The sequence below is a fragment of the Grus americana genome, chromosome 1, assembly GCF_028858705.1.
Source record: "Grus americana isolate bGruAme1 chromosome 1, bGruAme1.mat, whole genome shotgun sequence".
NCBI classification, from domain to species: Eukaryota; Metazoa; Chordata; class Aves; order Gruiformes; family Gruidae; genus Grus; species Grus americana.
In genome coordinates this window covers 129,255,768-129,280,418 of record NC_072852.1, presented here as the reverse complement: position 1 = coordinate 129,280,418, position 24,651 = coordinate 129,255,768, and the positions used below count along the sequence as shown (strand labels likewise).

At 35.8% G+C, this 24,651-nt stretch overlaps 1 protein-coding gene across 2 annotated transcripts in view; it reads left to right on the top strand.

The window, feature by feature from the left end:
• The window catches only part of IL1RAPL1 (interleukin 1 receptor accessory protein like 1), a 764,969-nt gene that overhangs the window by 271,722 nt on the left and 468,596 nt on the right, over positions 1-24,651 (top strand). The window contains exon 2 of one of the 2 annotated variants that reach the window (XM_054844318.1): positions 22,819-22,860. The exons of the other annotated variant lie outside the window; for it this stretch is intronic. The gene's annotated coding sequence lies outside the window, so the exon portion shown is untranslated. The remainder of the gene's footprint in view (positions 1-22,818; positions 22,861-24,651) is intronic. 2 annotated transcript variants of the gene reach the window in all.

Sequence of the window (24,651 nt, the reverse complement as noted above, 5' to 3'; positions counted from 1 at the left end):
CCAAATATAGGTACTGACATTTCTCCAGCATTAAATTCCGTTTACTTGTCATTAGCATGTATGAGCTGCCAACAGAATTGGCTTATCTGCCAATTTTGGCAACAGGGCTGCAGAGTCATCTTTATCCAAGAGCATCTTGAGGTAGAAAATTTCTCATTTATCAAAATACCTCTTCCCTCAGTTCCACTCTATCTGACAACTTGCAGCTGTAAACTTATGTTTGAGATCCTCTCTGCAGTTCTGCGGACTTTTCCTCTCTTTCTGTCTTATGAGTAACGTACAAAACCTATTTTGGTGTAGACTGTTTTCTGCTTGTCACAACACAAATTAGAGTGAGGTTTTTCAGAATGATACTAATTTTTATAAACACAGTTTACAAAATTCTCCCTCATTCTTGTGACTAAAATCAGGGACGCTAGCACTTCTTCAGCACTATTCTTAGTAAATGTGAAAAAAATTCCCAGCTGTTACACACAGCACTATAATTTTATACAAGAAAAGCCACCAGTACTCCAAATGTAAGTGAACTAAAGTGGAAGAAGATAACCAAGGATCTTTTATCTCAGGGATCTAAAATTAAAATTACCAGTTGGCAATAATCACTTTTAGAGGATCTTGTGTGTGTGTGTGTGAGTGTGTGTGTGTATAAAAAATTTCTCCACAAAGTTATCTGGAGGCAAGAAGAAAGGAAAAAGTGTGGATTCTATACTTTTAAAGAGGATAATTTAGGTTACTACCTATAGCCTTATACTGAGTTCTCTTTTTCGAACAAACTGTTTGCCAAGCAGCTCTCCATCTTTCTAGTGTTATAGTCTTTGCTCCTACGCTAATAGACTGATTTTTTGCTATGATACATTTTCAGGCTTTCCCTTTCATACTTTGTTTTCCTGAGCAGCACACTGGAATAGTCTTTTATCCCAGCTAAGAAATGACAAGGTATTTTTTGTCACAAAGCATCTCTAGATCCGGTCAGGAAGAGGAAGTACAGGCATAGAAAGTTGCTTTAGGATGGTGAAAAAAAAAAAGGAAAAAAAAAGAAAAAAAAGATTATATGGTTACAAAGAGAAATCCTTAAAAGGAAAGTATTTCTTGAAAATCTTTATTTCTTTAATAGCTGCATTATACTGTAATCTTTAATTGCTTGATCATGTACTTTCCTCATCCATGAAAGTGAAAAATACTGCAACTTTATTGAGGGGTTTACATGAAACCAAGAAATAATGTTTCTTGGATGTTTGATCGAGACTGTACAGAATGATAAAGTCTGTTGTCAGCTAAGGAATTCCCAAAAAAATGGATTTTTTTTTTTTTAAGAGTGGAAATGTCTAGCCACATGACACTTCCATCACTATCCTTCTACCCACTTCATAGGAAATACAAGGTTTTTGAGTAGAAATGCATAGAAATTCTGACGTCAAAGAGAGAATCCTAGATATTATTTATCCCATAAGCTTTACAGAAAGGCTTGCATAGTATAAAACTCCTTGGTTTTGGTATAATAACAAAATTTATAAAAATAATTGCAACTAATTTCAGATATAGTAATGTAGCAGTGCATAGTAACATAAAGACAAACATTCTTTTTCACTTTATTGATCAATGTACTTGCCCATTTAAGAAAGCCCCTCAAAATTTTCTGCAATTGATGGCTTTCTTCTATCTACAGACATTTATCTTGTTTGAAATTAAGCATACATAAATTGCATATGAGCCACCTTGGTGAATACCAAACTCATTTTTACACTCCCTGTGGCTGTTACCCTTACTTGGGCTGACATGCTGGTGCATATAGTTCTTACCATTTTTGCAGGTGGGGAGAAGGATATTCAGTACGGTAAAGTACTGGTTTTATTTGATATCACAAGAGGTTCTGGGAGTTTCTTTAAATAATGAAAGACACTGCCTTAGAGCAGACTTGGTACCACATAAGATAAATCAACCATCTGAAGAGAATGAGACATAAGCAAAAGTGGTCTCGTGGTTTAACCCGGCCAGCAGCTAAAACAACCACGCAGCCGCTCGCTCACTCCCTGCACCCCCCCTCCCCTCCAGTAGTATGGGGGAGAGAATTGAGAAGGAAAAAATGTAAAACTTGTGGGTTGAGATAAAGACGGTTTAATAGGACAGAAAAGGATGATAACAACAGAAACAACAACAGGATTATCATGGAGGAAGCACAACTTGTTATTTCCCAACATCTCGTGGTGGGGTTTTTTTTGTTTGTTTGTTTGGGTTTTTTTGTTTGTTTGTTGGTTGGTTGGGGTTTTTTTAATAACTATAAGTAAGACACATTAGGCTTGCTGTAGGTGTACAGGATTCATTCTCAATAACTTATGTGGTGCTTTTTGTATTCACACCAATAAAGGAGCAGGGTATGCTTTTTGCATGCTTTAACCCATGAAAACATTGACACTTAGCAAGGGACAAGCCATTGCAGATGATGGAACAGAAAGAAGCAATAGGAGCAGCTCCTGACTTAGGAGTTTCCAAATAGTCTTTTGATCGTCTGTTCTCATTTCCCTCCTCCACATCTCGCTCTGTCCCACTGGTCTACATCCCTTGATTTGTCTCACTTTTGTTTATTTCCATCTCCTCTCCCAACTTTTCCATCACAGTGGCCGAAAATGTATGCCCTGTAAAGAACTTCTCTATTCCAACTTTCACACGTATCTCAGCAAGTGTTATGATTCCTAGGCTGGTGTGCTCCATGATGTGATCTGCCCAGCTTGTGCCCACATCCTCCCTTACTCTCCAGGCCTCTTACACACCCTTACAGGCACACACAAAGAACCTAAAAATCCTCTGCTAACCCCTGGTTTCGCATCTTCTGTTTGATTTTGCAGGGACTGTGTTTTCATTAGCCTGTTGTCTTTCCTTTTCTCTCCGAGTTAATTAAAGTTAATTGATTAATTGGTACTCTGCTATAGCAACTACCCAGCTGGAAAAGTATCAATGTTGGAGTGATCATATGTGTAGAGCCTATCTAATTTGTTATCTCATGTAGAAGGGCCAGAGCTCCTTTTAAATTAGCTTTAGCAAGGTGTATTTTCCAAAAGAAACAGTTAAGCTAGAATACAACACAACCAGTCACAGGTTCTACCCAGCTTTCTGCAGCGGCCAGCATTTCAACTGCGGTGTACGAATGTAGCTCTGACTTCATTGAAACAATTTCAGGAATCAGTCTTTTTCAATTAAAATGGTTTCTCTGGACTCTTGCACTTGGCATTGTCACCAATGCACCCTGCAGACTCTTTGGTGCTTGAACAATTTGCACATTGGGGGGCGGGGGGGAGCGGAATTCCATAGTCACATTTTTCTATTGTTTTCCCAGTGAGGAAAAAAGGGTTAGTACTTCCAGAAGTCAATGTTGGCAATTGAAAATATGTATTTAGAGCTCTACTTTAAGTCCTATTTGCATTCTACGACCAAACCAAATCCTTTTTATTACTGATTTTGTAAAAATTGTGGCTTTTTTTTCAGTTATGGGGGTTTGCAAGTATATGTAGAATCCACTGCTCCAGTGACTCTTATTATGGAACCATAGCAGTCATCCTATGTACTGTATAAGAAAAAGTTCTCAGCCCAAATAAATCTTAAAAAATGCTAAATTTATCAAAAGCATTGACTTGATTTGAAATATTTCTTTTTCATTTCATTCTGTGGTTTATTTCCAAAATTATTCGTTCTTCTCAAAAATTGGAAAATACAAATTACAAATGATATTTCACCTGGGACAAAAAATAATTTTCTCGTTACTTAAGATCTATTTGAGCAATCAAGTAAAATCAAAACAAACAAACAAACACCCCAAAACAACCCACAAAATATTTTCTGATTATTGAAGTTTGTGTAGAAAGTAGGATTTGCTGTTGTTCAGAATATGGTAGGAAGATATACCTGTTGTCACTTCTGTAAAGTTTTTCCAGTATATCTGCCAGATGCAGCACCTGAGTTTGATGGTTTTCTCTGAGTCTGCACAATAATGCTTTTGGTTACTGTTAGAATAGTTAGTGTTTGTACCCAAAGTGAGCTAGAAAATTATTTTCTGAAGGTATATTTTCCATGTTTTCCCAGATAATGTGGTACAGTATATGATATGTCTCTGCAACTTATAGGAGCAACCAGATCAATGAAAAACAAATTATGAAAATTGCAGAAAATTATCAATTTATGAATTATTTTTAATAAGATATAGATTCACTTACATTTCCTTTCTAAAACCATAGATTTGTGCCTAAACATGTTTCATGTGTATTGAAAGATGTGGCATCATGCCTAACCTTGCCCAGTAACTACATCATATCTATTGTTTTAGGCAGGTTGAGCCATGAAAAAATTAGTTATATATTAAAAATTTCACTTCACCTTATGATAATTTAATTATTTTGTGGTTGAAATTGTTTATTAACACATTTTTTTCCCCTCATTTTATTTTAGGTTTTTCTCTAAAGCTTAAATAAAATATTCAGATTCAAAGGCATGAGTTGACATTTAAGCAAGTAATGATTAGTACTTTTTTCAGATAAGCTGATCGCGACAAGAATTTGACCTCATTCTTTTGAGAAGTGAAAATTACTATTTAGGGGTTTATATTTTTCAAGGTCAGTTTCTTGTTAGGAGTACTTGGGAACCTGTAAAAAGTTGCAAGGAAATGCAATTTTTCCAGCACAAAGAACTAAAGGCCAGACCTCAATGTTAACATAATTAAAGCTTCTGACATCTAAGCAAATGATAAGATAGATTTGCATACAGATTAAATTTAAAATGAATGCAGTTTATTTATTTAAAAGAAAATTAAATCAATTAGTATACAATACAAAACGGCATCACTGAAAAAAAAAAATCAATATTCCTCCTATTTACACAGTCTAATGTGAAAATCACCATTTAGAAGAAAAGTCGTATTAGTTTGGTAGGAAAAAAGTCACCATCACTTACTACTACCACCAATAACAAAACCAGGTAGATCATATAATTAAAATAAATTACATTTCTTGAAAGAATAATTAAAAATTTTCTAAATCTGGATAGGAATGCTTAAACATTTGCTTAAGCAATGTCTTCTTCAGTTTCTTGGGGTTTTATTGCTTTATATTTGGAAGGACACAGTTACATTTTGATTTGTTAAGCCTATATAATTTCATTCAGCTATATCTTCACTGCAGACAGAAGAAACCTACTGTCCCTGACACAACTTTATTTATTATTTGTTGGTGGTTCATGGAACAATAAACACAGAAGGGACTTTAACAATTTGCGTTATCGTCATGAAATGTTTTGCTAGGTTTTGTAGAGATCAGTAGCATGTGGAATAATAAATTCAGATGATATATTTGTTGGAAGTAAGAGTCTGAAGATTATTTGATTTGTGAAGATAACTCTTAGTTGAAAGGCACAGATAATAATTTTACCAGACATTGTTGATTTCATTTTCTGAAATGAATTCATTGTTGTCTATGTGCCTGAATATCAGAGAAACATACACACAATGATGAGTGTGTAAAGAGTGTGCACCCTGCATGCAACGGGCTGGAATTTCTTTTTTTTGTTGTTTTTTTCCTCACCATCAGTGCTCCTCATTAGTTGAAAGAATGGGAAGTAATTAACCTGCAGTATAGTGCAGTGGTGTCAACCACAGCAAACAATTCCAAGTAGGGATGAAAAAAAACCCCAAACCAAACATATTAAAATCTGGATTTGTTTACCACCAGTTTTTACTGTGTTTGATATTTTATTTCTGCCTCAGTATAACATTTAATGTAAGAAACCATTTTTGTGATGTCTTCCCTGTGGCATGGAATATATGAGTAGCATTCATTTGGCCAAATTTAATCATCTAGAAATAAGATATATCCCCCTGATGCTTGCTGTACAGTCCGCAGAAAAGAAGGCACCTCTAGAAGAAGGCTCATGCCACCCACAGACAGAAAAGTCAGCAGAGCCACTGACTGGTTTTGTCCACCTTTTTAATTACAAAAGAAAACTCACACCTGAATGGCTTACTTGAAGGGGAGATGAAGCTCACTCAGTGCCTCTGCGTGAGCTTTGGAAGTAGAATGTAACATTTCATGTGATATTTTGTCCTGTCACGTAAATATGTGACATATCAAACTCATAACAGGAATGCAAAGTAGTTACGATACTTTGTTCTGTGGTAATACATGCTGAAAAAATGTGTGATGTGTCTCCAGATGCTACTACAGAACAAATCCTCCATCGCGGTTCATGCACTACAAGCCTATGAAGCATGGAAGGAATTACTAATGAAAGAGCACTTTGCTGCATGTTCCACCTCAGAAAAGATGGAGCTTGATGTGTTATCCATTGGATGAACCCACAGTGGTTTAATTCGCTGGTTAAGTTTTTGTGGGTAAAATGTTGATAAAAGAACAAAATCTGTGGTAAAACTGACACAATTAAATATAAGACTTCCTTGAAGAAACTGTGGACTGTTATGTAATTCTGTGTAACTACAGGAATTTTGAAATAAATGTGGTCTTTAAGAGACAATCTCAAATCAATCACTTACTTACAAAACCACCAGAGTTATAAAAAGTGGCCTGTAAAGGAAGCCAGTAGGTGGAATATCTAGTATTCATTGAAGGATCAATGAATAACTTCTTTCTAGAGTCTCATTCTTTTCTATTTAATATGTTAATTTTTCAAGGAGATGATATAAATCTGTGAGAAATATTTTGTTGAGGTATATTACTTGTTTTGTCAGGTCTTTTCTTCTGTAATTGAAATAAAATAGTTGTGAAGTCACAGATAAAGTCGGTCAACTAGTATCCCACTATTTTCTACTATATTTAATGAGTTAATCTGGCATAAGGGCTATTAGGGAGCAATTCATTTTCCTTAACATAAGCATTTAGCATTATATTAGACACTCCATAGTGCCTTTTATGGTCTTCAGGTGCCTGCCCAGAAGGTGAGGTGCTCTTACTACAGTCCATGTCTACCAGATACCTTAGCAAATCTGAACAACATCAGACATGCCTGATCTGTGCATGAGCAGCTGAACCCCCCCACTCTTCAGATTCATCCTTCTGTCTTGTGATAACAAGTTATACATGATGATTTTGTAACAAAGTTTGTTGTTTTAGAAAAATCTACAGGCTACCAAATGTAAGACAATAAAATGTGGCTAAATAATGGCCTTTGGTCACTTGAGTTTCAGGAAGACCTAAAATTATAAGGCAAATTTCTTTGGTTTTTGGTTTTTTTTTCTTTTTCAAAAATAAGTAGTAGTTTTGATCACTTGTATTAAAAAGAGAATGCAAGAAAGAAGAAAGGCTAAATTTTACAGCAGTAGATTTTTAAAAGTTAGACCTTTTAAAAAGGATTTTAGACTGAGTAATGAAAAATTTAAGCCTTTAATTCAAACACTAGTTACTTTAAGGCTAATTTGAAATGTATATACATTCATTAAAAGGAAAGTAAGTGGATAGCTGTTTTTTTTTCAGAAGAACTGAAATAGGGTGAGCAAATAATTCCCATTAAATCCTAGTAATTAGGCTCTTTGGAAAACAGCCCAGTATCTAACTGTGTTGTAGTCATCTAAGTCCCTGCAAAAATATGATCTTCAGATCTCAGGAAATTTCCCAACTTATTTTAAATCATCACAACAAGCATCATACTATATAAGTATCTAACATATTTCTATTTTATTTTTATTTTGAAGTGGTTTTTTTCCAAAAAAGCTTTAAAAATATGAGTATAACTTTTATGAGTTAGAAAGTCACATGCAGGTAGACAAATAATCATCTGGTCCAGAGAATACATGTGCTTAAAATCATACTGAATTTACTGGTGGAGGTGGGACCGGAGTCAAAACACTAGGAAAACAGAACAAGAATTTACAAATGCAATATGACAGAAATGTGAAAATGTTGTTATTGGTAAAAGCTTGCTTTCTTGCAGTCCAAAATTACAGCAGCTCATCCCTGATGCCATGCTGAACTACTGACTGCTTGCCGTGAAATGATATGCATAATAATCTGAACACCTTACTTCATTGACAAATCGTAGGATCACTCAGGGGAGAAGAGACCACAGAAGTGTCTAGCCCAACCTTTGCTCAACCAGGAGCTCAAAGCAAAGACAACACTGAATTCAGACCAGGTCACTCAGGGCTTTTTCATTTCAGGTCTTGGAAACCTCCAAGGATGGATATTCCACAGCCTCACTGGACAACCTGATCCAGAGCTTCATTATCCTCACAGGGAAATTTTTAACTTAAATCCAGTTGAAATCTCCCCTGTTTCAGTTTATCACATTTAGGCATGATGAAAAAAAAAAAAAAAAGACATTTAGCTTCCTTGGTTGCTTTTAAAATATAAATAGCATTTGAAAAATTAGGATTTTTTCTTCCCCTCCCCCCCCACTCCCGCCCCCTTCTCTTTACGTTATCCCTTAAGTACAATGCATATGTTTTCCCACCTTAGAATGACAGTAAAATGAGGGTTAACAGGAATGAATGTAGTTTATTGATCATTTTCAGCACTGCACATTCTCAACACCTACTCCCAGAAAAAAAAAAAAAAAATCACAAAACTGTGATAGAAACTGAGCTTTTCCCTTTTTTTTTCAGGGTATGTGAAAAATTGGTGTGGTTTTGTGATATATTACATTACGCCTTTTCCATCAGAAGGACATTTTAATCAATGTATTGTTAAATCTACTGACTTTCCATGTACTCTTCAGAAGGGTAGGCTGGTATGATTTATCCTCCAATGTACTTGGATGACATTTTATCTGCTAAATCATAGGATTCACTGGCAAGGCCATTATAATTCAAGTAAAAAAGTACTGAAACCCATATGATTACAATTTTGATAGAGGAATGTCATCTAGATCTGTATGTATTTGAAAAATCTATATAGTGCATAAGTAAGAAAAATAGCATTGATCCTACCTTGCTTAGGAAAGTTGTTGGATTGTACTTCTATGAAGGAAATGTTTTTCTTTCCCCTGAGAAACAAACAAACCATGCAGAAGGACATTAGTCTAGAAATCATGTGTAATATAACAGGGTGTGATATCAGAGGAAGGTGTGGTTTCTATGAAGGCACATCTCAAATTTAGAAGGAGACCATCCTAGGTGCAGAGTGAGTGGAAAATAATGACATTGCATTTGCAGATCTATTCCTTCCCATGTTGAGGAGGAGACACTACCTATATTATTAAGCCTGATCCTGACAATAGGTATTGATGTGAAGTGTAGTATAGATGAAACTCTGTAGTAGAGTTGTTAAGCATTGCAGAATTAAAATTCCTGCCGTGCAAGGTAGAAAGGGATAATGAGTTCACATTTTACTCTGTAGTATTTATGACAGCTACTAAAATAATAATTAAAAATAAAGGAGCACAGGTTGCATACCTTATGTAAGGATATAATTATGATTTCCCTAATATGTAGGGAAAGATGCAAAAATCACAATCCTCAAAATCTCACAAAACTCCGTAGTGCATTATATTCTAAAAGAGACCAACAGATAGAACTGGAAATATGTAACTAAACAATTATCTTCCCAAGCACCAAGAGTGTCTTGTTCAAAGAAACAGAAGCATCACCGAGATAATCCCTGATTTAGTCTTTGACAAGTTGGCATCTCAGCCTTCTCCACTGTATGAACTATTATGTGCTGACTTCAGCATGGGAACAGTGAAATCGGGGCATGACTACACATTTCATTAAAATCTCTGCTTTTTCAAACTCTTATGAGAAAAGCTAGTGTTTTTTGTTTGTTTGTTTTATATACACATATAAATATGTATATATATAAATATATAAAACATACATCTAATAAAAAGGTTAACATAGGAAAGTCATGCCTTAAATAATGTCATCATACTAGAGAAAAAAAAGAATGGAGAATATTTTACAGGGAAGGGGTCTGGAAACACTCGACTCCCTGTACTAACAGTATAAGTTGATTCAAACAGCAATAAAATGATTTTGCCAACCAGTCAACTGTTCTTCATGCACTAGCACAGACCAGGTGATAAAACTTGATGGCACAGAGTGGAGTGGTGAATAGGTCATGTTAGGAGGCAGACGAGCATTTTTGTCTGATGTTTGTAATCCGAGGCCAAAAAGTAAGGGCAAAGGTTTCACCACTCACGTTTTTAGAACAAACTAGTACTTTAGAATGTCATAATACTAGAAAAAAAGGCAATACATAGTTCAGAGTAATATTTTTGAGTCAGCTTAAACTGTAAGGAGATAAACAGCAAACACAAATTTAACCTTTAAATAATAATGATAATCAGATTTGGAAACACTGAACATAAATAAACCAGTGGGCCTAGAGCATGTGGGGTCACATTAAGTTGAAAAGCGCACCATCAGGTTGAAATCATATCTGGAGCTGAACAAAGAATAAAATTATTTAGCTACAAATAGCTCTTAATATTTCTCTGTGGTTAAGGAAAATTGTTTTTTTGTGTCTGTCTTGTTTGAAATTGTTTGTGTGCATTTGATAACAAAAATGTCTCACCTATCCTTGCCAGTGCGAGGTTGAGTGGCATTCGTTGCTCCTTCTGTCTCTGTTGCCTGACAATTCAGCCATGACTGGGGTGCTGACATGCAAGAAAGAGCTGGTCTTAAAGAAGGCTTTAAAGTTAACTGCAAACCAAGGTAGACGAGACATGGAAAAAGGAAGATAAAGAGACAAATACAGGGGACAGAAAATGAGGGAGGAATACAAAAATCAGGAAGTGGACAATTCAAGGAGCATAGAGAATATGAGGAGAGAGGGAAAGAATATGTAAATAGGTGTTGAAAGGTAGCAAAGATGGTAGATGAAAGAAGCACGTTTTTTTTGTTTTATTTTGCTGGTCAGTCATTTTCTCTTTCTCCTCCTCCGCCTCTAAAACTGCTGAGCTCTCATGTCAATAAAAGTGTGATAGTAATAGCCCTTCCACAAATGATGAGGTTTTAACTCTTTGGCAGTGTGTTTGTTAAAAGACATAAAGTTATGCCTGGATATTGTTGTGAAACTTTAAAAGATGGCATTCTGATATAAAATATAATGCATTTTTAGGTGTATATGATATTAAGCCATGCCAGAACACTGAAGTACAAATATGATTGTAGTATACACAGTACTACTCTTGGAGTATTGTGTCAGACAGAGATGCTGTGTCTTGGGAGTCAGGGAGTCCTAAGGAGAATCCTGGACAAAGAAGGAACTAATTCTTGTGTAGTTAGTCCAAAATCTGACAAGCAAGAAAGCATAAAAGGAATCTTTTCTCCTCTCTTGCTTCCTTGGAGTATGGCCCCAGCTGCAGGTTGAAGTTCCCCAAGAGGCTGTGGCAGTTTTGCCTCTGCAGTGTGACCATATTGGCCGTAAGCAGTGAAGGTGAGGGAAGAAGAAACTTCTAGTACTGTTCTGAGCCCTGAAAGCTCTTATGCAAAATGGAAAATGCGTTAGTGGGTGCTTGTGATGCATATTTTATTTGGTCTGTGTTTCATGCAGACTTCAACTGGCATCTCTAGCATCATTGCAGACTGAATATGCAACTTGCAGAATTTTTGATGTATTTCTAGTTGTCATGCTTTTTCTCCTACAAATTAGATTTATGTATTTTGGTTTTTTGACAGAATTTCTATTGTGCTCCATTTGTGCATGGACTTAAAACCCCCCACAATTAGCTTTAGAAAGTGAGATACTTTATTCTAAACATAGCCTGTTTTTCTTTTGTTTGGTATACTGAATAGAGTCCTGAACATATCTGAACCATGTACTAATTGAAACAGCAATATGTAGCTCAAGAATTCTGGGAAAAAGACTTAGGCTAGTCTGAGGTCAATTAATTTCCTGTCTTTGCTAGAGTGATAAAAATATGAAAAGCTCATGAAGTAAAAAAGTCTTTTTCCACTTTCAGGACATACAAAGATTTCCTAGCAAAATAGCACACAGGAAAACTTAATAGAAAATAAAATGCCTGACTTTCTTTTACAATAGTAAATTTTGGGGAAAAAAATGCCTCGCTATTTTACATCAAAATATCATGACCTTAAGTTTATCAAATTTATCTATAACTCCTTGACTATCACAAGGCACTGAAGTAGAGTGAAGCACTTGTTAATGAAAAGAAATAGCATTCCCCAAAATAAAGTCTTTAAACCCAAGAAAGAATTACAATTTTTTTTAATAAGTAACTGCAAAATACACTGTGGTTTAGTGATATGTCCTTTAAAATATTAGATGTTGAAAAAAATTGCTGTCTCCAGGGATGATAGTTTTTCATGCTGCAATATTTCTAAGTTACTAGAGATAATTTCTGTATTAACTTAAACAAATAAATAAATGTTAATATATCATCATTAGAATTTTCACCTGTCCCTCCCGCAAAGGTTGCATTATTTGTGTTTGCTTTAATATAGTTGAATGTAGTCAACATAAGTAGACGTGGCAATGCTTACCTATCTCAGTTAAGATGAAAACATCAGTACTGGAAAAAAGGTACTTTCAGATATGACTCTGTTATTTTGGGGATAGTTTAACTAATTTTTCTGAATATTTGTAAAAAAGCTTTTTATCTTCCTCTTAAGGTAGTCTCTAGAATTCTTGTGATTTGTTAGTGTATAGAAATAATGCATCCTTTCTTATAACAAACCAACCAGTTAGCAGCCTAGAACTTGCTTCTGCTTCCACAGGACCCTTTTAATAACATTATTCAAAATCCTGTAGATGCTTCCAGAAGTTCAGCTAATCCACTTTTCTAATTAGTTATTATCTGATTATCATTAGCTTGTAGTTAACTGTCACTATCATATATATGATCTGTCCTGTGACTGGAGAGAGGAGTGGAGCCCACTCTGTCTCCCGTACCCCAGCAGCAGCAGTGCCTGTTCCCAGCAAGCTGGCAGGGATGGGGGTACATGAACTGAAGGAGAAACCATAGCTGTCAGGTCCCAATTATTTTTTTGGATTGGGCATAGCTGCGATGAGGAAATAGGAGTTTGCATTTTTATGTGTGTATTTCTGTTTGTTGAAGGTGGGTTTTTAAAGCAAGAAATAGCCCATGGACCAGAATGCAAAGAATAGTGGCCACCTTCCAACATGGAAATCCTATCCTGCTCTTTGAGTGTATTTGTTTCAAATGGAAAAACTTGCAGATTGAATTATGAAAATAAGGATTATAAATCTTTGATGTGAGTTGCTCATACGTGTTTCCCAAAAGTCGTTTGCCCTAAGTGCATGTTTAAGTGTTTGTCTCTTATATTTTTCAGAGTTTTTGAATAAGTAAACTTCCCAGCTATTTCAAAAATATGCCATCACCTGCAGTTTCTCCCTTGTTAGTGCCAAGCTACCTACCTCTGTGCATACAGTCCTTCAGCTACCACTAATAATAATAATGACAGCAATAAAAAAATATTGTAGTGCCTATTGAGGTTTAAAATGCTGAATTACAACATGGCAGGCTACCAATTACTTTCAAATAGACAGTAGATACAAATGCATTCACCACGGCTCCCATAGGTTGAACTTTAGAAATGAAAATTGTAAGCTGAATGCTGAAATTATGTTGGAAGTGAGGAATCAAAGAAATGGTGTTTAATCTTTTTCTTCATGACACGCTAATCAGTGACATTTATTAGATGCTTAGCAGCAGATACTTAGAAGTATTAAATATAAAAAATTCTTGTGCTTGAAACTGCTGCGCTGACAGAACTGAGAAAGTTCAAATTTAACCTTCAAATTCATATTTCATCAGTACATTTCTCTGCTTAATAGTCCATTTTCTCCTGCTGTTAGCTTTGGGATGATGAAAATCATATTTTGTTTTTGTGTGAGTCCTAGAAATAGGACTTGCAATCATAAAATCTTTTGCCATTCTACCTCAGTGTCATGCAAGCAATCAGACAAAAAATTCAGTCTGGCAAGCAATATCAACAGCTATCGTGGCAGCTGATTTTGTGTCGACCAAAGCTTCTAGAGTGAATGCTTGTTTTGCCCTGGGAATGCTGATGTCCTCAACTGCCCAGCAAAAGATCAAGGAAATTAAAGCTAAATTGATGGTAAAATTTGTAACATGATGACATTTGTTAGACTGTAAATCATGAGGGGTAGAGAATATAACAGTTAATATAAAAGTATATAATGAACTACAGTCAGCATAGGTAACAGAAGAGGAAGGGATTACAATTTCTTAACCCTTTACCTTCTCACTTGACCATCACTAAATCCAGTAGCTTGCAATTCTATACGTGATTTTTTAACATACAGAAAAAAAATAATCACTCACTATGTTAATGTATTTTCAGTTGGTTTTTGGGGCTGTCTCGTGAGACAGCAATGCTATGGTATTGGAAATACTGTTGGTATAAGTTACTTCAGAATGAAACGAATACTTTATTAACAGCATCAAATATAAGCTATTTACCTCTAAGTGGAAAGTCAGGCTTTCAGCTGGAGAAAAAGTTGCAAAATTCTGGTAGGGTAGCTAAGTTTTGGCATTATCAAACTGACCACCTCTGACATGCTTACCTTTTCTTCTATATTGCATTGAAATGTATACTCACTGAATTGGCAAAACAACAAACAACAATTTAAAAATAAATCTTTAGAACTGGAAAATATGCATTGGCTATGTCTCATTGCTCTACTGTGCTGCTTTAAGCACTTTAACTCAGCCAGCAGAAACTAACTTGAAAACTGAGGTGGCTGACCATAACACCTACTCTGGCATGGCCTTTGTGAGACCATGTCCACCAAGCTATGACCGATATTTCTCAGAGAAAAAGAGCTTGATGGATTTGAAAGGAGTTTTTACAGACCCGTTTATGATGTGCAGCTTGAGCGCAGCTCAGTGCTAAGTTGGAACTGGTAAAGAGAATTGGAAAACTACAGGCCACCTGGCAAATAAACGATGGTCATTTCTTCTGCTGCAGCAGGCACTTAGATGTCATGTTGGGTTGTCAGGGTTGAGGAATGAATATCAGTCAATTTTTACTGAGGATAAAATGAAATATGAATTTCCTTGGAAAATTATATTTAGCTGAATGAAAGCCAGGAAGAGACCTTCCAGGTAACTAGACAGATGGACTTCTTAAATTTATTTTTGAAAGTAAATAAAACAAAATAAACCAAAACAGCAATATAGAAACCATTCTATAAATATAAACAAATCTCTTTAGGGGGGTTCTGGGGTGTCTTTTTTCCTTGCTATTCATTTTGTAGGTTTGTTTTTTGTTTATTTTTGGTAATACTTCATGTATATACCTACAGAGAAAAACAGTCTGCAGTAGACTCTTCATACGTTCTTGCATAGTCTCAGTGAGAACAGAGGAAGTTACTTTTTATAATCTTACCAATGTTATGCTTTCAATTTCATTTGAAGAAAAAAAGAAGAAAACAAAAAGAAAACATTTGTGCCGTGCTACTGAAAAGCGGTTGCAAGGAAGCGATGCATTGAAAGGCAAGAGCGAGGGAAGGAGTGGCAAGCAGAGTGAGCGGAGAGTTTCACAGGAGCCCTTCTCTCCAGTGCGCTCACCCATGCGCAGGTAGCGGCCACCCGAGGCTGCCGAGTGGCCGGCGGGGCTGGGGCTGGGGCTGGGGCTGGGGCTGGCGCAGCCGCTCGGAGGGAGCACGGTCACCATCTATCAGCTCCCGGGCCGGGCAGTGCTGCCCTGATGAATTAAGTAGGTTTTTGGTTGGAACTAATTGGTATACTCTGAGGATCTAAGTGGAAGAGATGGAAAGAGGAGAATTCTCACACTGAAGTGCAGACCGGGCTTGGCTACGTTTTTAATCAGCTGGGTGGTTTTGTTCCTAGTGTAGGATGTTCCTAGTGTCCCTAATAAGGATCGTAGGATGGAGCTGAGCTCAGGCTAGCTGCCTAAGCATGTAATAAACCTCTTACATGATTGCATTATTGGACTAAAATTTTGCTTTGTTCCCTGTAGAAATTCTAGGTTTAAGTTTAAAATACAAATTCTGCAAAACGCACCTATGTTACCTACGTCTCATTACATTCCAGTATGAACAAAATGGAATTAAAGTAATATTCTTACTCTATATTCATTTTACTCATCATGTTTCTCCACATTTGGATTTGGGTCACAATTAAAGTCTCAACCGAAAACATTATGCATAGCTTGTCACTTACGAACGTGTATGTGTTTTGCTCACTTAATCTAGCTTGCACTTTAGTGTATTTGAGAATGGTATCTTCTTAAGAATGTCAAGTGGTTTGTTTCCGTAGAACTTTAAGTGAATTCAGATTGTCAGGTATCATTATCGTTTAACAGTGACTAAGACACATATACTTGTGCGTTTATGTAAATGAAACAAGCAGTATTACCCTGTATATGTATAATAAACACCTGACTAGAGAAGACTTTCAGAAACATAAGGTTCTCTACAGGTCGTAATTTCACTGCTTATAATGAAAAGATTGCTTTGATGGCTTTTAATATAAGTATGTATTGCTGCTGCTTCAAATTTTTAAAACAGTATAGAACAGTATGTCTTTGTTTACCACAAATAGGATAAAGAGCACATTGAAGTCATACCTTCAAATACAATCTCCAGAGCAACGCATCAGGCAACTTTTAGAAGTACCACATTCATTTTAAAACATAAACCAGAGAAACAACAAGGAAAATGAGATGTTTGCATTATCTCATTGAAGCTGTATGTTGCTTTTAATTAAAAAATGGGCTCTTATGCCCAGAGAACAATAGGCAAAGCTGGGAACTCCGACCTGAAAGGGGAAATTTCACAATAAACTTTATGACTTGTTTTGAAGTCTAGAGTCATTAGAAAAAACTATTTTTTTTCATTCTACCTACAAATTATATATAAGGAAAAAAAACCCAAATGTTTTTGAGCCAGAAAAAAGTATGTGTATCTTTTGAAATGCTGCCCTAGAGTATCAATCATAGGCAAGACTATATCATAAACCAGGAAAGTCATAAACCAACTCTTTGCATGTCTTGTCAGAATTTGGGAAAAAATTCTGTTACAGGAAGGTAGAAGAATCTCCTTGACATTCATGGTTGTTATTTTGGAGAAGTGATATTTTGCCAGAAGGGAAAATGTTTTTCTTCAAATTTGTGTCAAGTTTTGAAACTGAATACAAAATTATCTTTTGACTGAAGATTATGTTTTTCTCAGTTATTTTCCTGACACTTGGAATTTCACTAGTTGGTATAATAAGGATATGAATTCCTCATTAAAGTTCAGAACTGAATTCTATAACCATACTACCTGTTATCATTAAACTACTTAGTGGTTCCTAATGATAGGAAAATGTCCCTCAAACCAAGTAGAAAATTCCTAAGAATAATTATATTTTTTGAATCACACTGTAGTGTATATACAATGTGTGTGTGTGTATATTATATACATATACGTTTGAGATATATATATGTGCACACTCATATATGTATATATATAAATATATATATTTGTAAATGTATGGTAAAATTTGAAAATGAGACAGCCCTAAAGACTGAATTAACTACACTATCATAAAAAAATAAGAGGACAAGATACGGGAAGCAATCCTGGAAACAGAGATTCGGAAATGGCATTGCAATAGCTTAAACTTCCTATAATATTATATGAGATTAGCCATACCAAGTCAGAAAAAAAATTCATCTAGTTCAGTACCTTAATTTTAACACCAGTCTGGGGCAGACAGGGAAGATGCAAGGAATAACCATATTATTATATTTTTCAGGTATACTCATACTCTCTATTAGCCAGCTGTTATTGTCTTGAATCATTCTTTACGATCTTTAGGATCTAGTAGACATGTTTTGAGCCTATGCAAATAAGGCAATCACATACGTGCATGCACAAAGTGTAACTATGAGCAAAGTGATAGCATACCTCCTGTTTTGAACTTCCAGTTTGATGATTTCAGTCCTTTAATTCTATTTTTCTTTTATGATAAACAATAAACACTCATTCCTTATTCATCTTTTTCTTGGCATCCATGATTTTAAAGACTTTCCTTACATGCCTGAGGTTTAAAGGTAAGTTCTTGTATGGAAGTATTTGTATGTCTTTGAGAATCCTTGCTGGCCACCTTTGCTTCTTTTCGAGTATTACTATCCTTTTGGGGATATGAGGACTAGAACTATTTCATTGTCTTTCCCTTTCCTTATCATTCTTAAATATTTTGTTTTTATTTTTCACTCCTCAGGGTTTTTTTACTCTTTAGCTAATATTTTCATAGAACTCTTCATTATAATTGCAAGATTTTTGTCTAAGTAGTAAGGTTAGCAACTGATAGTTATTAACTACCAGTAGTAACTCCTCTTCAGTGTTTATATGAAAAACATCACGATTACTTTCTCCAATGTGCATTATTTTGTTATTTTAAGTATTGGTTTATTATCATACTGTCAAGTATTATCACATTAGTCTTCTGCACCTTTTGACACTTTTTTCAACATTCTGATTACTCATTTAATAAATTATTCTTGTGCATTTAAGGCTTGAATATGTGTCTCAGAATTTAAAAATAAAAATAAACAGAGGCATTTCCATTCATTTTTTTAACTCTGCCATTGGCAACTTTTTAGTGTGGTCAGTAAAGCAACATGGCATTTCTTACCCCAGTTCCTAGAAGCTAACTGTCTACAAAATGTTAATCCTCACTACCGTTGGCTATCCTCATAAGTATAAAATTGTATAGTGAAATAACTGAAGGATAGTAATTCATTCTCCATATTTTAAAGGAAAGAGCAGACAAGACTAGACTAGTAGTCCATCTCGTCTAGTATTTTCTCTCTGGTACTGCTGAAGATAATATGTTTCAGAGAGTACTGCAGCTGGCATATTTGCAACACCCCATTTAGAGAGTATATTTCTTTTTATATTTGTCACACTTTACAGCTTGAAACAAGAAGCTTCAGTTCTTCATCCTTCAAGTCATTACCATCGTTCTTCAGGGCACAAGGTAATCTTTAACTGACAAGAGCACAAAGATATGTTTTAAGGAGGCAGATTACTCCATCATTTTCCACCATGGGTATGTTGCATCTTTCTCTGATGTATGTGGCCCTGGCCAGTGTTAAAGACAGAGTGCTGACCTAATCACAGGTCTGCTCCAGCACAGCAGTTCCTATAAGATGGCAGATGATCCAGTGCAAGTCCGGCCTTTCCTGTCTATAGCACATGAGAATTTAATTCCAGCTGAAAAGACATGGTAATGCATATCAAAAAGCCAATTGACTGTACTTGTAAGTCATTTTATACCTTTTACAGTCATATAATGCTGGATTTCACGTCATTGATGCAAGCTTTGCAGGTATGCATTAATACTTTTTTTGCTCAAAGTCATTTGTTGTTTCTTCTATTTTCACACAACTTTGTGAAGAGAAAAAGCTTTACAGTTATTATTACAAATATGTTCCTTGTCTGTGTGGAATAGAAAAGACAACTGTAGACTGAAATTGCAGATTGCTGTCACCTTTCCTTTAATTTAAAAGTGCCAGTCTAATAACTGAAAATAATAATTGTTCATTGTCTACAAAATATTTTCAACAATCAAATAGAAATTGAGACAGTTCAATTTCCTGCTCTATCTTGAGTAATTCTCTGTTCTGTGTTCAGTAAATCATTTAGCACCAGCTTGCCAACTAAAAATGGGGTCAATGATATCTTTCTAACTCACAGAGGTGGTGTGATATATACACTGAAGCCATTCACTACACTACTCATCATCTGATCAAAGATCTGAGATTAGTGTTCATCATAATCCGGCATAGTTTTCTCAGTCAAAATCCTCAACTATGCTTTATTTAAACTGCTTCAGAAGAGACATTGATCCACCAGAAAAGTCAAATACATATTGATAGCTTGCATGTAATTGGGGTTGTACTATGAATCAGTTTCAAAGGGCTTGAAACTATCTTGACTCTGTTGACTTTTTTAATTATTTTATAGTATTCATAGTCTTATAGAGTTAAGTCCAGAAAAGACCATTATGTCACTTCATCTAACTTCTATAAACCGTATATCAAGATACTCCTTCAGGAAATCCTTTAAATTTTGACTGGCTACTCATGGCTTGGCTAGCACACGTATTTCAAAAAGATTCCTGTTTGAATTTTAAGCCAGGAGAGAATTTACCATTTTCCATGGAATGGATGTGAATTACGGGAGCCCTAGGGAGGAATTTTTAATATGTTGGGGTTTTGTCTGTTTGTTTGTTTTACCCAGTGAGACTGTGACAACATTTCAAACAGGGACACTGCAATTTTTGTGGGAGGAAAAGGGGCTGACCAGGGTAGCATTACTTTAAAATGTCCAGTATGACCAATGAATAGGAGGGACTACCATGCAAGATATAGTCCCAGCTTTAAATGGCAAAATGTCTACATTGAAAACAACATGAAACATTTCGGGTTATATTTGTAAGGAATATAGATTTTTTAAAAAAAAAAAAAAAGTCCATCAGATCAGTTTCTTTTACTCTAGAAATACATGTATATAATACTTACATCCTGAATACCTGAACTTCCAATCCTGAATACCTTCCTTCTGTCTGAATTGGAAAATTCAGATAACGTGTACCTGAACAAGATATTTTTTTTCCTATTGCATTTGACTATTCAGCTGTTTATTTTCGCATACATATGTTTCAAAACATGTTGTACCAGAGCTCTGTAAAGTATCTTCATACCTCTTGTAGATTACTCTGCAGTTAATTAAATTTGGTGTCCTTATAATAACGAAAGTTGAAAATAGCTTAGGAGAGAGTTTAGGGCAGGGCAGAGCAGTCCAATTCTGGGTTGAACTTCTGAGACCCCTTTTTTAAAGCTGTGAGGATTCATGGAAATGATCAGCTTATTTCTACTTTGATTTTCACCTAATTGCCACATCACAGATTTTTAATTCTGCAAATTATCTTGCATATTAGATAATAGGGGAATTTGAACAAATGCCATTTCCAGATATCGTTGCCACAGAGAATTAGGTATGCTTGTGAAGGACAATACTAGTCTTGCATAAATAAGGAATGTCTTTCTTGATCATCTGTATGGTGTCACTTAGAATATTAGTGCTCATATAATTCTAAACTGATTTTTTTTCTCTTAGAAAACCCCTTATCCTCAGAGATGACCGTCTTCAGTTTTGATTACACACTGTGTTAATTAATATTTTGAGAGTATATTCTTCTGTAACATACTTTCATCTTTGTGTTCCCTCTTTTTCAAATTTTCTTGTGATTCCAACAAAGACACAAATCTCTGGACTTAGTTCTTCTCTATAGAGTGCAGAGAAAAAAAGTTATACCCAACCTGAATAAATGTTCACAACTTTGTACCAAAAGGTAGCCTACCTATCAAAGACTGACTCAAAGTCTTCTTAACCAACACAATGTGCCCAGAATACCAAAAGTTGTATAAATTCCCTTGTCAGTGAAGAAATACATCCAAATTCTGCTCTCATCTGCATGTGCGCAAGGACAGAGCATGTCAGTCTGTATAAAATTTCCGTAAAAAAAGGTCTTTTCTGTGTTGTTCTTCAACGTGTAGAGCAGTATAAGTGGCATAGCTCGAGTAATAAACATGTCAGATGAAGGAGAAAAACCCACTGATGTACAATAAAAAAACCGTTGCCCTGCTGCTTCGATCCTAGTCTCTTTAGAAGTGCTTACTAGAATGCTGGTGGCTCTTAGCAGCTCATGCATGAGATCCCAGAATCAGAACTGCAGGGATGCTTTTTTTGACAATACACTGTTAAGGATACAGACTGTAACCCATTGTTTTCTAAAATCTCTGACTTTCTAGCAAGTAGAATTCTCCAAATTCATCCCCAGTGAGACATTTTCAGCATTAGTGGGTCAAATCCTTATTCGGTTTAAAGGTGCTGCTCCTGTGACACGGATTTATTTATCATCTACAGTTCCCAAAAATTCAGGCCATAGACCTGTGTGGACCAGTATTGAATTACTTTCTCTCTTCTAATTGCCATTGTTTTAAGGAATGACTGACTTTTAAACAGTTGAGTGACCTTTTACACTCTGGAGTAATTTCTCTCAATATCTTCTGCAGAATGATTTGTAGGTTTGTTAGTTTTGCATTTGCATAGTGCTTCTGGGGAGCTATAGAGAATGCACTCTTCCTCCTGATTCTTCCTTCCTTTATCAGGGCAAACCAAGTTTTTCAAATGTTGATGTCATTTTTCTCTTTTTATGTTTATTACTGGAACTCCTTATGCCCTTGGAGACTGCAAAGCTCCACATAATTATGTTCATCTATTTTGAAAATTCTTATATTTTCATATATATTTCAGTTCTTTTTCAAGGATTTTCTAGGAAGTACGAACTCTTTTTGATGATTCTTCATGACCATTCATTGTGCTTTCCAGCTTGCCCTTTTGGATGAATATATACTGTGACTATATAAGTTTGTGTGTCAATATACAAATATATGTGTGTATATGCACACGTATGTGAGTGTATGCATATGTATGAATATGTATACACTCTCATGTGTATATGCATATTTAGAATATGCATTTATGGATATTCATGATAGCATATTTAGGCATATAAGGAGGCACACAGACCCTAGCTGCCAGAGTGAATATCTCTGTAAAACTGTCATGGAATGTAATTTTCTTTCGATGCTCTTTTCGAGGACTCCAGCTCTTCATGACACTTTCTGAAGTCGAGTGTATAGTAGTATCTGTTCATCACTGTGACAAAGCATTTTTTGTCTTCTGCAAATTGAAGTTCATTACATTAGTGCTGATGTTCTCTCAGCAGGTGGTCGATGTCAATTATTTTTTGCTTCTGTGTAATGAAAGCTGCTACATACTCATTTCAATTCTGTTACAGAGCTCTGAAGTTCTGACAAGCTGTGAGCAGTTCTTCAATCAGGTAAACTTATGAACAGCTTCATACTAGTTGGAATCATCATGTCCTGACTAACCTGGATTTCTCACAACTTGTCTTTATGTTTGCCTCATACACAGTGGCTAGGTTGTCTTTTTCCTTTCTCAATTTTTAGAGTTTGTTGCAGAAGACAGACATCCAAACCTCACTTATTCACTTGCAACAGCTGTTTCCAAACGTTCTCAAGACTAGCATCCTGGCTGCCTATATCAGTCAGATGAACACAAAACAACCTGGCATAAATCTTGAATAAAATGCTTCTTAATCATACTGTATTCAGATGAAAAAAAACCAGAATGTGACATTACATTAAAAATCTCTTTCAACTCTTCCACCTGCTGCTGTGCTCAAATTCCCACTTTCACTTCCAGGAGTTTGCCATAACTTTGATATATTTTACACATACATATTTATATATGTATAAATATATATCTTATCTCTAGCTCTGAATCAAGTGAAAACTATTTGTAATTGTTTAGGTATTAAAAAAAATTCTAAAAATATAAACATTGTCTTCTTCCAAAGTTGTCTTTTATCTTATGACTCATTAGAGGAACAATGATTCCTTGTGTGCTCATATTACACTGGCAACTAAATCTGTTGGGAAAGATCAGTCATGCCCATATAAGTCTCCTTTAGTGCCTACCTGAGCATTCCCTCTACTATGTGCACATACATTGCCAGTGACCACTGCAGATGTAGCATCAAAATATTGAAATACAAGGCATAAAGAAAAGAGGGTTGAAAAGATTCATTTCATGTCTTCTTCTAGATAGAAAGTCGTCAGAATTAACTTTTATGATGGAAAGCAGGAAGACTGTAGTGGCTGTGGAGCTGCCACTTTTGAGCAGAATTGGTTATCTGGACTTACGTGGTACTGTCTGTGTTAGGTAGGTAGAAATTTGTTGTCAGTGACATAAAAACTTCTGTCATATGGATAAGTTTAATGAGAAGGAAACATGGGAGAAGAGGTTGCAATTTAGAGATACAATTAGTCCTCTGGAAAATAAGTTGTATAGCTTGTTCATTAAAACACAGAATCACAGACTCACAGACCAGTTGAGGCAGGAAGGCACCTCTGGAGATCATATTGTCCAACCCCCTGCTCAGAGCAGGGTCAGGGAGAGAAGGTTGCTCAGGCCCATGTCCAGCTGAGTTTTGAATATCTCCAGGGATGAATACTCCACAGCCTCTCCAGGCAACCTGCTCCAGCGTTGGACCATCCTGACAGTAAAAAAGTGTTTTCTTATGTTGAAGTGGAATTTCCTGTGTTTCATTTCGTGGCCATTGCCTCTTGTGCTGTCACTGAGCACCACTGAGAGGAGTCTAGCTCTATCCTCTTTACCCCTCCCATCCAGTATTTATTATTCCCCCGAGCCTTTTCTTCTCCAGGATGAGAAGACCCAGCTCTCTCAGCCTCTTCTTGTATGTGAGATGCTCCAGTCCCTGTATCCCTTTGCTGGATTTGCTCAAGTATGTCTAGATCCCTCTTGTACTGGTGACCCCAGCACTGGACACAGCACTCCAGATGTGTCTTGCCAGTGCTCAGCAGAGAAAAAGGATCAGCTCCCTCAATCTGCAGTTGATGCTTTGCCTAATGCAGCCCAGAATACCATTAACCTTCTTTGCTGCAAGGGCACACTGCTGGCTCGTGACCAACTTGGTGTCCAATGGGACACCAAGGGCCTAATTATCATAATATTAATTACCATATAATCATATCAAAACTAATTATCACAATAGTGATCTTAAAATATGAAAAAAAATTAAGTAATA